The sequence below is a fragment of the Halyomorpha halys genome, unplaced genomic scaffold (assembly GCF_000696795.3).
Source record: "Halyomorpha halys isolate HHAL.00 unplaced genomic scaffold, Hhal_1.1 Scaffold511.1, whole genome shotgun sequence".
Taxonomy (NCBI): Eukaryota; Metazoa; Arthropoda; class Insecta; order Hemiptera; family Pentatomidae; genus Halyomorpha; species Halyomorpha halys.
Window position 1 is genome coordinate 570,148 of NW_027106266.1, and position 15,462 is coordinate 585,609.

At 30.6% G+C, this 15,462-nt stretch overlaps 1 protein-coding gene across 2 annotated transcripts in view; it reads right to left on the reverse strand.

Annotated features, from left to right (window-relative positions):
• Nucleotides 1-15,462, reverse strand: part of LOC106683743 (N-deacetylase and N-sulfotransferase sfl) — a gene marked incomplete at its 3' end in the record, with an annotated part of 703,925 nt that overhangs the window by 569,101 nt on the left and 119,362 nt on the right. The window contains 1 exon segment of one of the 2 annotated variants that reach the window (XM_067044627.1): nucleotides 13,146-13,188. 2 annotated transcript variants of the gene reach the window in all.

The window sequence follows — 15,462 nt, forward strand, 5'->3', positions numbered from 1 at the left end:
GAAATTAAAAATAAATAAATAAATAAAATAATCAAATCAAAAAATAAATAAAATTTAACGAATATTAGCAAAATTAAATAAAATATAAATAGCGTTGATGACCAATGAAGTTTGGCGCCACTAAACAACCAAACCTTCTTTTTTGAGGACCTTAATTCATATTTTTAGTTAGGACACTTGGCCCCGAAACCCCCTCCATAGAACTAAAAAATGTTGCAATTGCAATATTGTTAAGTAAATAAAATATCATTGAATAAATATGGTTTATCTTAACGGAATCTATTGGCTTACGGATGTACCAATCCATAGCGGACCAATAGCGGAATGTTTTATTTTTTTTACATAAGTTAAGTCAAAGTTTTATATAAGGAACTAGACGTTGTCCAGTTTGTGAGGTTCAGTAGATTGAGGTGGACAGGGCATGTTGCTCGGATGGCTGAGAGTGACCTGCTAAGGAAAATAGTGGCCCAGGTACTACATGGATCAAGACGCAGAAGACCACGCCTTCGATGGAGTGATGGTGTGAGTGGTGATGCCAGGGCCATGATGGGAGTGAGGAACTGGACGGCGGCCGCACAAGATCGTAATGATTGGTGAAGGCTGTTGCAGGAGGCCAGGACTCGACATAGAGTTGTGGAGCCGAGTTAATAATAATAACATAAGTTAAACTTTTTTTGTAAATGTTTTTCTTTAACCTTCTGCAGGATTGTGGATGTAATAATATAAAAAATCTTCTATATTTAAAAAGTTTTAATTTTGTAAAAATGAAATAGAGTTATCTATAGGGATCTATCTGGATCTAGCTGCTGATTCACCAAAAAGTGTGGCATGAAATAAGGTGTTTTTTAAATAAAATAACCACCTTAATATAAATATTTGATTAACAAAAGTGAACGGACATTTTAAAAAGAAAATACCTATTGTTTCAATAAATTATACATCTGTAAACAATTCATTTCGTTATTCTCTCTTATCGTGAATTTAAATAATATTGAATAGACTAAAACAAATTTCAAATGGACAAATGAAACAACAATAGTAAAAAACAAACAAACATGAAAATCGGAAAAATAAATAAACATAGTATGTCCAGTTTTTTTTTTTTTATCTGTTGCTACAACTAATATTTATGTAAGAGGAAAATACTATATCGATTCAATGGCCCTCTTTAAATAGTTACATTGTACTGCTATAATACACATCATGTAGATCACGTTACAATAATTGTAATAAATGAATGTCAAGAAAAATATTTTAATGCAAGATTTTAAACTTTCCGAGTGTCTGAAAAATATTTTGATAAATTTCAGGACGGTTGGGAGTTAATAGCAGTGAAATGACGGTGGGTCTATCTTCTTAAGAAATGTACAACATAGATCGCCATTGGTAATATGAGATAAGGTTCCGTGTGGTCGGTAAGAATTGTGGACATGATGAGTTCATTAGTATACGTCTACTATCAGTTATAGGATGGAACCGACGAAGTAGGGAGAACATTCTCATTACTTTTCGACCCAATTCTAAAATGGGCTATACACTCTAATAACCAGACTGATGTAGACTGCCTACTAACATAACCGAGTCTGCACAATCAGTCATTCCTCAGTTTCCGATACCTATACACCACTTGCATGGCCCTAATTGAAAAACGTTGGACGTTAAGAACAAAATTATTAATTTTTTGATGGTATGGAGTCTTAGTAGCTTCTCAGAAAAGGAACAGCTGAAAGTGATAATGAGTAAAAGTTGCAATGACGTTAACGTTTTTTGGGACATTCGTAATCCAGAAGCTTAAAGTTTAGCATGTAGAGAGACACATCACACAGTATAGCATACAGTGAGACAGGTATACCATTTGCTTATACGGGATGACAGAGACTGCAAAAGTAGCATACAAAATTAAAGATAATTTTCATGAAGACATTAGCAAAGTGCGATAGAAATAATGCATGTTCATTCCATTTATCCGAGGGAGTATTTTAACCTGAGTCTGATGTTGAATGAACCTTAAGACCCATAGTTAGTTACGGAAATTTAATTAGTAAACTTAGTTATGATCCTCATCGGCGAACTAGAAGTACTGAAGGAGTATATAAGCTCCTTAGCCTCCTCTAGTATTGTGGGGATGTGAAGGGGTTCATCAGTACTTTTCAAAAAGAGTAAGTGAATTTTAATGAAACTTGTTAGATATGTTTCTTATTAGCCTAATAACAATCATAATGTGGTGAATCAAGCCGCATCTTATGGGGGCCATTAGTAGTTTCCAACCTCAGGCAACTTGAGGGAACCTAATAGGAATTAGTTTATCCAGGTATATTCATAAGAATGCTAGATATAAAACGTAGACAAGTCTTAAAGGCGCCAACAGGGAATTCTTTAAGGCTGATAAGACCTAGATGAAAAAAACCCATTTTCTTGGTTATTTTGTAATTTAGGAAGTTAATAAATTAAAAATGATAACAATGAACCATATAGATTATTACTATATCGAAAACATTCGTCACCTAAATTTGTGATTAAATATTAATATTTGATTACTAACACGGAACCAAATTTGTTAGGTAGTGATAAGTAAAATGATAAGGCCGTATGCACACAAAGGTACTGAAAAGGAACTGTTCAGTGACTCAAAATATACTAGTTGGTAATTCGTGTCACTGATCAGTTCCGTTTCAGTACCTCAGTGTGCACCCGGCCTAAATAATTAGTAAATATGTAACTTATAAAAAAATAAAATAAATAAATAGACACTGAAAAAAATAAACAAAAATTTTATTTTTGCTTTATTTAAAAAATAACTTTATTTTTTGCTCTTATGCTTTCACACTGCCGAAAGAAGGGAATATTTTAACTCTTGCAGGAAATCAAAAAGATAAATTATGTCGACAGCTTGGAACATTTTCACCCGCTTTGCGAGGAACACACTAAGTTCCCTCTTCATTTGTCAGTCAAAGTTGTGTTCAAGCATAAGAGATGATCCGATTTTAAGAATTTGTCGGGAATTATACAGGTTGTTGCCTAGAATAGAAGGCCACATGTTGGACAAGTTCTTTCAGTGGAAGTAGTTTGTCTGCCAAAGGTATTTTCTATATGAGAGTTTGAATAATTAAAAACTTAGCTGTATTGTACATCTTGATCTATCTGTTGCTTATTTATCAATATTAACATATCTCGACCTTTCTTCTGAATTAAGACAGTCAGATGTAGGTTTGTTCACAAAGTACTCTGAAACTATCACCGTGTCCCGCGTCGCTTGATTGAATGATGGATGAGATGACGTTATTTTGGGTTAGTAGGCTGTCATAGGTTATCATTGTTTTATTAAGTATCGTAAATTCCCCATTGAAAAGAGACAACTCAGTTGGTTTGGACATCTCTGTCGATGAGTGAAGACACGGGCCCAAAAAAATAATTTGAGGCCAGACCAACAGGAAAACGATCAGGAGGGAGATCTAGAATACAATGGAAGACTACATCTCCAGAGTAGGAGAGAGAAGAGGGTACAGCTGGGATGCCATGAGGGTGCTGGCAGGGGATCGAGAGGCTTGGATTGCCTGGACAGAGGCACCTCCACGCTGAAATGTACTAAGGAGGAAGAGAAGAGAAGAGAGGTCTTAGCAACAGTCTTACGTTTCGACTCTTAGAACTGGAACCTTTACTCCCTCTTCGATACTTGTACTGGTGGTTGCATTGGGTCTCAGAATTAAGGGTTAGGGAAAAAGAATCTTGGCGGAGAGTTTTTCAATTTACAAAGCAAACTCCCATTCTAAAATTCTTAATAGTGATTTTTTAAATATAAATAATTTAAAATTTCTAAAGCAATTTGCTTTTACGTTTCAATGTTTCTATGCCGTTGATATTTCCAAACTTCTGTTGGAAGAATTATAAACAAACGACCTCATAACAATTGACAAAACCTCATAAAACATACAATACACATCATATTGACACACAAAGGGAGCCGGTATGGACCAAACAATAATTTTTTTTAGAGAAGTTTAAAAAGAGTTTAATAAGGTAGAGAAGCAATAGTATAGCAGTAGGTACAAATCACTTTAGCGTAAACACGGCTTGATTAAATAGCTCTAAGCCTTGTAATAATGTGAGCCTCGACCTGCGTTGCTATTTACCTTACCAACAGCAGGAACAATTCGGCTTCAAATATTAGTGGGAAGCCAGCGGAGGCGGTTCGATCCCATTGCTCTATGTAATGAAAATTCCAAAAGGAATTGAGATTCCACTTCAGATGGGATTAAGTATTTCGCGATAATCAAGATTGAGATTTAACTCATTTTATAACAATAAGGCAAAGATATTTATGCAAATGTACCAATTAAATTATAGAATTTCAATCCACACATAAATATATACTAACATAAACATACACATATATACTAGCACATAAATGCTGCTAATCGAGAGAGCATGGAGAAACCTCATACATGATAATCTTATTTCGTCATTTCCAGTTAGACAGTTTAAAATTTATTAAATTTAAATTAAATTTATAATTCAAATTTTCATTTTTATTCTTTTTCATTTTATTCTTATTTCGTCTTGAATTTCTTTCTTTTTTTTTTTTTTGTTATTTATGCGTTTGTTAAATGGATTTTGGGAGCAAGGCAGTAGTATGCTAGTATACATTCGTCATTTGTATGTACGTATTCTATAAATTTAATAATAAAGGAGGTAACGAAAAAAAAAAAAAAGAAAGAAAAAAAAGTACTTTGGTACGCAAAGTTCTTTGTCTCTCTATAAAGGAAACTAAGACAGTAATAATATTAAAAAAATGAAAAAGTTAGGTAATTATATTGTATAAAAATATAGCCATAAATAATAAATCAATAAACAGACAACCACTCTTTACATGAATAAGAAATAATGAGGAACAACTAAAACGGAGAGCATACCTGCATATTATTATTGCATATATAACTATTATTCGATATAATTAAGGGTATTATAATATTATATTCATATCTTAGCCAACGAAGAAACGTTGGTTCTGTACTGCAGAAACTGTAGTCATCTAGCGATCTCTTACGTCAGACCAATTCGAAGTCACACGGTGCGTACAACGTTGAAAGGTTTTAGTACCATCGTATAGTTGAGGTCAAGCAAGAATATTGTGCAAGCAGGGTAGGGATGAGAAATAAATCAAACTATATAGTATCTTTATTTGGCAACAAGTCCTGTATAGTATCATTATTTGGAGATGCATACAATCTCTAATAATGATAAAATATCGGAAACATTATTTAAAAATGAGATGCATACCAATCAATGACATACTGGACATTGTAAACTACCAATATCTGAATTTAAGATATCCGTTCTCCCAACACATTTAATAGATACTACCCAACTTTTTCATGCTTTAAAATAAAATTCATCAAAATTCCCATGGTTCGAATCGCAGCTTACCACAGGTCGAAAAATGATGTAAATATTTGTGGAGAAGGCAGGAGAGAGATGGATTGTCCCTTCCTCATTCCTAACTGTCCTGCTCTCTGATTGATCTAGACTTTTTGTTTCTCCGTCCTCGCTGATATGGGACTTGTTGCCGGCCGATGATCGTATCTCGTCATCAATTCGAGTACAAGCGATATACAAATTTGTATTTGTGTTTTATTATACAAGGGGTTCCCAACAATTTTTTTTTCCATCCAATCGCTAAAATGATACGGAACACGGAAATCGTAAATTGGTTTCCCTTTATAAATAGCTACTAAAAACTTGCAAAAACATGAATATCTACAGTGCTTACCTGAATCATCTGAAACAATTAGTAAGAATTATTCCCAGGGGAATAATACAAAAAAAAGTTTTATAATCTTTAAAACAGGTTCAAAAAATAGCTACAATGGGAAATAAAGAGTAATGTCCATACGTTATGGGTAAAAATAGACAAATAATAAATTATTAGTATTTGATAGGATGTATATCAGTAGTTATTTAACAGTATGATTTTTATAATATTCAATTAACTGTAATGTAAAAATTTAATTTCATTTATAACGCATTTTATTTTTAATTTATTTTAAAAGTTAAATAATTCAAAATTGTTTATAGAATAATTTTATGCACAAATTGGGTATTTTCAGAAAAATACAATTAAAACAGAAGTTGATATTTCAAAACAGTAAACGTGCGAGTAACATTAAAAGCGGGGAAAGCTGTTTTATCCCTAAAGGGATTAGATCCTTTATCTAAGGAAGATATCAGAATTATTCATGAAATATTCTGTGAGTTAACTTTTCAAAGAATGATAAGTCAATAAAGCAACAATTTGAAATTATTAAAAGTTAACAGAAAGTAAAGAAGTGGTAAAGAAGAGAAAGAAAAGTTAGAGAAACCATAAGCGGAAGGGAAAATAATTCAAAAAGAAAATTTCAAGGAAAGAAAAAGGAAATTAAAAAGAAAGAATTCGTAGCAGCTGACAAACTACTAGAGAAAGTTGGGGGCTACTTTAGCCTGCAATAAACGGAAAGGATTGTGAAGAGAGCAGGTGGTGCACGGATTTAAAACTTTACGATCTCAAACCGAACTGGACAAAAGGAATCTCCTTAATGGCGGTGTGCTGTCCCCTTCAGAGTCTAACTTCCGATACCTTAGGGCACAATAGAGTAATATAGTTCAAGTTATCAAAAAAAAATTGTTTAAAAAAAGGAGAGATAAATGAGGAAATAATTAATACCAATACCAGGAAAATAATAATAATAATGAGGTCGTTGACTGGTATTAATCACCGAATTAACTTCAGTAATGGTTCATTTAAATTTGATTTGTTTGCAAATTAAGAACATGATTAAAAAAAAACAATTAATTTAAAAAGCTATTTTCAATAACTATCAATCCTACGTTTGTTTTAAATAAAAAAAGAAAAAAACTTATTTCACATTAGATTTTCTTTAACTAAAAAATCATATTTGATGATTATAATAATGATCAGTTATATAAAAACTAAATCAGAAAAATTCATGGCATCATCAGAAATAAAAAGACCTCATCGATGAAAATTCTAAAACATTAGTTCTTTAATCATAATAAAAATATAAAGCTAGGAATAGTATCTATAGTATTTTAAAGCTTCTTCACGTTAAATCCAGCTCTGAAATTATAATTTAGGAGGAGAATTCAAGAAAATAATGGACCACGAAGTAAAAAATAATTATTTTTTTCGATTGGCTCTATAGAACTTGTTGATCTTTAGCCACCCGAATCAGCCTTCTCTACACCAGCTTATCTTGGGCTACTGCTTTCCGATTTGCTTCATGCAGCTATTTTGCAACTTTGTTGATTCTGTCCATCGATCTGGTTTTTTGGGTTTCCTCTTGCATACTATACTGGCATTCATCGATGTATGGAGGCATCCTGATGGATTTCTTCGAGCTACTTGTTTCATCCATCTTAACCTCCTCATTTTCATCTAATGAGATATCGACAGACAAGACTGTGCAAGCAGTTAACTGTTAGCTCTTCTCCTCCATACCTTAAATAAATTAATTAGATTTTAAAAAATAAATAAATAAAAGGTACAGTTTATCTGTATGCAAAAAAAAATCAGTGGTTGTCACTTTTACTTTGCAATAAGCTATTTTTATTCGAACTGCTGAAAGTGAAACAAACGTATTTTGTAACTTTATTTGCTATTTTACTGATTTTTGAAAATATCACTTTATCAGGTGTTGATTTAATTTTTTAAAAAATGAATATTGGAAAATCGAGCTTATGGAATGCAACTCGACAATTGTAAATCTTTCCTTAAAAAAAATAACATGCCATTCTTAAGAAAATATTCTGTGAAGGAACAAACGACTTGTGAAGCAGATCCAATAAGATTTACAAATGATTTTATAATTTCCTTTTCGTGTATTAGTATACGATAAAACACAAAAATGGATACCTTCTATACCTCATTTTAAAAATAGGTTCTCAATAAAAAAAAATCGAACAGCACACATCATAGATCCCACACATGGGAAACATAAAATTTGAAACATGCAAATTTAGAACAAAACAACTCTTAAGTAAACATTTGGGGGAATAACAGTATCTATCTATTTCTATTGAAGTGTAAACGAAAAAATATATATAGCAATTAGATTTAAAATTATTAAAATATGCATTTTATTAATTTTATTTATTGATACATTACAAACTATAGCTAACTTATAAATGATCATATTCAAAAAGACTGCAAAGAACTGAAACAAATTACGATGAAAGATACAAGCAGTAATCAAATACTGACGAGTTATTTTAATATCATAAAGATGGAATTCTCTTCTTGTTTTATACAAGCTGAATAGATTTATATAGATTTTAAAATCAATAAATAGATTATATATTTTCGTTTTCCATGTATTGAGAACTAGCTGTGTACTGCTGATTCACCCTCATTAAATATGGATCATATATACCTTTGATATAAATATGATGAACACTTTACCAAGACATAATTAAATCGACTCACAATAATAATAACCCATAATTTTAAAGGTTATTAATCCCCCCAACATTACAAAAATAATCCAATATGATTTTCCAACCTGTTTTAAATAATCCCAATAATAAAATATATTTGACCTATTTCTTGTTCGCTCTTTCTAAACTTAACTTCATGATCTTTGGGTAGTGAACTTGCTCCCACGGGTATGACTGTATATTCATTAGTCGAAACACAGAATTGCCTAAGGTCAACCACATACGACCACTATATCTCGTACATAAATGCAGTTACCGACATGCAACCATTTTAGTGCAATGGTAGACGAGACATTAGTAACACATATACAGTCTTCCCCAAAGCTGCCTGTTTTGGGCATACTGCTCCGTCACGGTTATTTTCTCTGCGCTGCTATGGCATAACTTTTGCAGAATCCTAATAATGCATATAACAAGCTCTGCAATCAAAAATACAGGTATGATTAACTAGCACTAAGTATTTCCGAAGCTAACTAAATCTCAAAAAAAATCAAGACGCTTGAAAAGATTGAAGAGGGGGTAATATGTGGCAAAAATTATAGTACCAAGTCACAGAGTTCTTTTTTTTTTTTTTTTATTTATTAAAATCTCTCATACCAGTAAGCAGGAAAGTAGTGGAAGGAAGTTAAGCATAAAATAAGGCTGTATCAGCTGGAAGAAACCAGTAAAGAGGAATTAACACCCGCTCTTTTACCTTATTTATCCACCTTTTTTTTTCATTACTTAACAAATTGAATGCTAATCACAAAATAGATTATACATTTGGAAAGCTTAATAAAAGTTGAAATTTGAAAAAGCTCAGGCTACACAATGTATTTTATACGTTCAATTCAAATCCTCTATTTGTTCCCGCGATACCCGTTCCCGGTCGTCAGATTTCAGATTTGTCTCACCCGGAGTTTGTCGACTTTATCCTGTTATACCCTTTACATAAGTATATAAATACATTGAGAGTAGTTTGATAATGAACACCGCAGTGCAACTGGAGGTACAAAGTGGTGGGTTAAGAAGACATAGAATAAGTAAAGAAAAAGAAAAGAAACTGGAGTCGCGGCAAAGGAAGATGAAGAGCCAGTAGGATAAGGGTCAATCAGTTGAGTGTGAGGCCACGTACGTCGGGTCTTTCCATTGATAATACCAACCAGCTCTACTTTTTTTTTTTTTTTTTTTTTTTTTTTGTACAGAACCTCTGAGTCCAGCAACGAGAAGGTATAAAAATAATCCGTCCGTTCAATGATAAAAAAAAAAAAGGAGCAATACTTATTCTGTTGACCCAGATGATTTCATGCTATTTAATTCTAGTAATTGTGTTTTAATTTAAGCGTGGAAGGAAAAACTTCTAGGTTTTTAAAAACTTAGTACAGCAAAATATAGATCAAATCGATAACATATGTCCACCCCAAAAATTTTATTTGATAATTTTGGCTGATCTTTAAATCTTTTTGTGCGATGGAACCGAACTCCGTTTTATTCAACCACGTTCATATTTTCACGAAATATAATAGGGGGTTCTGTAGCATAAAAATTAAGACAATCTCAAATCGGGTTCTCGACAGATTCGAATGTTTAAGAAATCAAAATGATGTTAAACCATAACAAATGCCACAGATAATTGGTTAACTGGGTCAATCTGAATATCAGATACAACACAATAAATTAATAATTGTTTTTATATAAATTTCAAGTCGATTTTATTGCCTTCGTTTCAAGTAGATACTTTATTCTTACCATTAGGGAAAAAACCGCAGTCATCACGGAACTAAAATGTTTGAATTCGGTCAAAGTACACAGACACGGAAAACAAACGTTTCAACCTGATTTCGGCAATTGTGCAAGCAAATTCACCCTCAAGTAAAAAAAAATTCAATAACGTTAGTTATCATTTATTATTTAAAAAAATAATAATTCGTCACTACAAAAACTTATATTAGTAGAGTTATTGAATTTCTATTAAGAATAGTAAGAGGTATAGATAGAATCATAATCATTTATAGGTATTTTTATTTTCATTCAGTTAATACTATACTATCAGTATGAAAAACTGAATTTATATGAAACTATAATATCACATTTTTTGTATTGTTATGACTTCTAATGTTATAAAACGCATCAATGAAGCAAAAATATTAAGATACATAAATTATATTACTGAGTCCTATGACGAGTGGACAAATTTATTTATATGATGGAAGGGAGATGTGGGAGGGTCGAGTCCAATCTGGGAGAGGAACCCGGAAAGCCGAGTGGAGGGCAAACACCTAAAGAAGGATGTATATTGATAAGGTTTCCGAGGGGCGTAACCCCGGGCCCCCTTCACATCCTCATTTCAATAAAAACTGATTCCACCCCTTCCTCCCACTTTCTTACCCTCCATGTCATTTTTCTTGTGCCTTATCGTCGCCCTTTCAGTCTGCTGATTTCTCCGTTTCGTTTAGTATCCCGTTTATCTTTCCCCATTATATTCGAATATTTATATGTTAGGTATATTCTTCCTGAACAGAATCTTCACATAAAGCCATTTTTTATAGAATTTTGGTAGTTATAGTTCAGTATCTTACAAATATGGCTTATATTTATCATATAAAACGTAATAAAAATCCTATCTGTATTGTAAAAAATAAATGTATGTATTAAAGAGTAGAAATGGAGACTGCACATATATAAAGAAAAATACGTAGCATTTTTAAGAACCTTGGTTCTACAACATCTAAATAAATCAGATATTAGGAGAGCCATGAGGTTTGGTTCCGATTCATGAACAATACCCACCATTGAATCTCCACTAAATTATATCCAACTTTAAATCTTCAAGATCGACAATATACACTGCTTCTACGTATATTTCGTTCAACACTGCCCGAAGGGTCAGCACATTACTTCCATGTTTTACATCCGTCAATAACAAGATTTTAGAACATTAGTTTTCGGAATTCTAACATTAAAGCTTATATAAAGAATGAGTGAATGATGAAACTATGCGATAGTAAAGTATGAGCAAAAAGCATTGCCAGTTTTAATTTAATTTAATTTTTTACAGTAAACACCAGAAGCTTAAATTTCTGTACATATTCACATGTACTTAATTTAACATATATCACCGTAATAATATTCTTTTCTAGTATATTCTAGGTACTTTTATCCTTATTTATTTCGATAAATAATTTCTTTGAGGATTTCATCGCTGCTAAAGGAAACGAATTTAAGGGAAACAACATATTATCTTACCACCACAAATTAATTAATTGATTCTCACTAACTTTCAAGAGATTAAAAAAAAAAAGAGTGAACGTTTTTCCTTTCTTCCTACTCTTTGGGTGAGAAGTGTAACCGCTTATGCTTAAAGAGGATTAATGTGGAACGGTATTTGAAAATGAAGTAAACCATAGAATAACCAAGGTCGTTAAAGATGAATTCACGGGAGAATAAGGAAGACTGCAATGGAAGCAAAATCACGAGGTCATCATGTGTTTAAATAAAAATGCAACGGTTGAGGTTTGAAGAATATCAAAAATTCAATCCTCTTCATAAAGATGAACGATGCAAACACAAATTAAAATTATTCATTATCTAACATTAGTTAAGGTATACACTTATTTCAAAAATGTAATAATATAAATAGATATTAGATAGATGTTAATTAAAATGTTTCAAATTCTATTCGATATGCCAATAGTACGTAATTACCATCCATCCAAAGCATAACCATACGCAATTGCAACCTTATATATTCGGTGCAGCAAACCTACTCTCATGGCATACCCTTCTGAAGGATACTAATAAATAACTAGTTGAAATAAAGTGAAAGATTTATGAGGACGGTTAGAAATTAGTTTTATTTTTAGGAACCTTAACAACTTTATTAACACGGATAAAAACAAGATTATTCATAAAAAACCGTGAATGAAATTAAAGTAAATCCAATTTATATTTCTAATTAAATTTTCAATATCACGAAATTCCGCAGAAATCGATACGATTGTATTTCTGATTTCTAATTTGCTCGAAACGATATCACGAATTTTCGTTGATTTCAGGTCAATAGTTTATAAACATGAACTTAAAAAAGAAAAAAAATGATAAAGTTAAAACAAGATAAATTTTATTACTTGAAACTAAAAAAAAAAAACTATGTTTAAGACAGTACTTCACAGTTGTGCTAAGTAAATTTCTACTAACTTTACGAAAAATGCAATTAAAGGTTGTCTCTTTTAGAACTTTTTAATTATTTTTTAGACTGAATAGATTTTGGTATAACATCTAAATCAGATCAGTCATAAAATCAATAGAAAAAGTTGTAATTTTTCTAGAAGGAAGAACCCTTAATAGTATGTTTCATTAAGTAAGTCAAAATTTAATTAACACCACTCTAAAGTAAGCCATCGATATTATCTTCATGTGGCCAAAAGCTCAATAGAAATGACACTACATCAAACGAATTAAAGTTGTAACTATTTAAAAAAAATATAAAATACAGAATAAAATATAATTAACTGACATAATAGACCGCTTAAATAACAAGCTTATAAATTCCATTATAAAAAAACCACACGTCCCCAACACATTTGTTTCTGATAGCTATTCAAAGGCTATGTAAAAATGAAATAAATGTTTTTCTAAAGATCAGTTTATTACACATACACTGCCAACAAATTAAATACCTTCATTAGTAACTAGACGAAGGGCCTAAACGGAACAGCTCATCTGAAAACAATAACAACATTTATAATATTGATACCAATGTGTCTTTAAAAAATAAAAATAAACATATATATAAAAAAAAAATAGAGAAAGAAATGGGTTGCTACATAACACAGCACACCAATTATGTCATGATCGGACATATATACACTACATATATTTACATTATATAAGAACAATTATTTTGTCTACCCTATACTTTTACAATCAATCATCTATACTATCTCGTATATACACTAAATACAATACATTTTGACTATCCCCCCCCCCTATTTAACTAAATAGATTTAAAAAACTAATATATAGATTTAAACAAATATAAATTTAGTTAAAAGAAGTAATTAAATGAATATAGAAGTTAAAACACAAATAAAAAGATTAATAAATAATCCTGGATTCTGGATCACTTAGAATTTTCAAAAAACCACAAACGTTTTGAAATTTTTTCAGTTTTGTCAATTTATACCCACAAGGACAAATTTACTGTGTATAATTTATAATAATTATAATGTGATAATCTATAATTTTAATGTGACTATTAGCTCTACTATTAAGAAACTATATTTGTCTCTTTATACCCAACAATATTTGAGATACACGTGGTCGAAAATTTTAATTTTTTCTTGCTACTTTTGTTAATGAAAAATCAATATTTTTTTTTTTTTTTAGAAAAATTAATTATACACGTATTTAAAGTAGACAGTATAAGGAAAATCACAAACCCATTTTATTTCTGTTGGCCCAATAATGTTTGTGGTACAGCAAGTAAAATCTGACGAGGAACGAATGTATCAAAATTTAAGTTAATCATAAAAAAATAGTCGAGAAAGATTTTTGGTATGTATCAATTAAGTGTCAAAACAGTAAAATGAAAAGAACCTCAATCATTTGACGATAAAAAAATTTAACGACTTCTTTTTTAGGATTCAAGTAATTACAGGTTCCTCACCTATTAATAATAATTCCAAACCTATTATCCACATTATTTTATATTACTTTATCTGAAAAACAACACCGACGAAAAGCAGCCTACTAATTAAAACAAAAATTTACTAGAGATAAAATACAAAGGCACCTCTGTAACGATTCTATTAGCTCACCTTGAAGGCTAACAAGAACAAAATCTTCTACATTATTTAGTAACTTAAAAGAGAACCAGTTAATAATTAAAATAGCCATCACGTCCCCTCGGAGAGTGCAATTTATACTGAAGTTAATTTTAAAGATTTTATTTTTTATGTACATAATGTATCTAATACAAATTTACTGATAAATTATTATACAAAATCTGATAAATTATTTAAATTTTATCATTGAATGTTAACCGTTTCTATAAGAAACAATTTGAAATAATTATTAATTACACAACTTGGAATAATTAATTAGAAATATCAACATTCGTATATCAGAGAGATATAATGTAACTACGAATACAATAAGATTCATGTTAAGAATGGAAGATATTAGGAGTAAATGAGGGCGTTATGTGAAATTTTAGGAAAAAATAGAGATTTTGGCTATTAAGAATACTTTAAATACTCCTTTCCTAAAAGTACCTGGTTCAATTTTGCAACACCTTAAATTGTGGCATTTTTTTGGAATTAGAATTTTTTAAAATTTTTCTTACATTTATATGTCAATAACATAACACCTTTAATTACATTAGTTCGATATTGAATCAATATATAAATGTTAAACGTTAATTAATAAAATCAATATCTGAATTGCAGAAGACGTTTATTCAAAGTAAAAGAAAATTTAGTAGTTTTCGGGATTCCAAAATTGAGTTTTAAAAGTCTAAAATAGGAATAATTCAATTTCTCTCAGATCTATATTGTTGTAAAATGACATCATTAGATCATGTCTTTAATTGTCATCATCAAAATTTTAATATTACTGTTTATTATTTTAAATATATTACTATTAGTATAACTGGTTCATACGCTTGATTAATAAAACCAATTTACATCTGAACCGCTGAAGAAATTTATTTAAAGTAAAAGAAAATTTAATATTCACTGTCAATTTTTAAATAAAAAAGGGAGTTGAGTTTTCATTTGAAAGAGGGGATTGCATTTTTAATATAGTGGAAAAATATGAGATACGAGATTGAAATTGAATGCAATTTTGAAGAATAAATGAAACATAAGGAAAACAACTGTGATATAAAGCATCCAAAAACAAATCATAAAATCTACAGATGTAAAAGAGAAAACTAGTAAGCAATTAAAATTATATATCAAATTCATAAGTATTTATTATTAATATTTCCAATCA